Genomic DNA, 817 nt, shown 5'->3' on the forward strand with positions numbered 1-817 from the left:
GGTTTAGACTTCTAGGGTTTAGCACAACAATCTAACCTCATAGGCTAGACTTCTAGGGTTTAGCCATTACGATCTCGTGGTAGATCAACTCTTGTAATACTCATATTCATCAAGATCAATCAAGCAGGAAGTAGGGTATTACCTCCATAGAGAAGGCCCGAACCTAGGTAAACATTGTGCCCCCCGCCTCCTGTTACCATTAGCCTTAGACGCACAGTTCGGGACCCCCTACCCAAGATCCGCCGGTTTTGACACCGACATGCTATCACAAAATGTGAGGGCCTTGAGAAAAAAAAAGTAAGGATCGGTCCACCGAGCTGACTTCGTTGAGGTAAGCGATCGAGGAGATCCGGGTGGAGGTGTGAGGCCACCAAGAAGAACTCCGCCAAGTCAAGCTGATTGCGGATGGTAAGCCGTACGTACTGCAAAGTGTCTTTGGTGGTAACAGGTTCGCATTTCTTATGCGGGTATGGCGTTCCCCGGGCGCTTTCGCGGACCTCTCGAGGATTGCATCCGACGCAGCCAGGTACTTCGTGTCCCATGAGGGGCGTGCTGAACAAAGGTTGTTTTGGGCGTAGTTTCAAGCCCCCGAACACCCTCCCCTCCTCAATAACCAGATGAAGCAGTTGATGGAGCTGCATTGGATGGCGGAGCCGGCCATGAAGGACCTCTGCGTCAAGCTGTGGTCTTCAGAGCCGATGCCGAGCAGCTACTTTGGCCTGGTGCAGAGGTTGTGCGATGCCGCGCCCCGGGTTGATGTCTGGAAGCGCTCTGTGTGCATCGAGGGAGATCGGATGGCCTTTGGCAAGACCATGGT

The 817-nt window shown here is 53.2% G+C and overlaps 1 pseudogene; it reads left to right on the forward strand.

The window, feature by feature from the left end:
• Positions 1-617: 617 nt before the first annotated feature.
• The window catches only part of LOC119350220, a 3667-nt pseudogene continuing 3467 nt past the window's right edge, over positions 618-817 (forward strand).

The sequence above is a fragment of the Triticum dicoccoides genome, chromosome 1B, assembly GCF_002162155.2.
Source record: "Triticum dicoccoides isolate Atlit2015 ecotype Zavitan chromosome 1B, WEW_v2.0, whole genome shotgun sequence".
In the NCBI taxonomy this organism is placed as follows: domain Eukaryota; kingdom Viridiplantae; phylum Streptophyta; class Magnoliopsida; order Poales; family Poaceae; genus Triticum; species Triticum dicoccoides.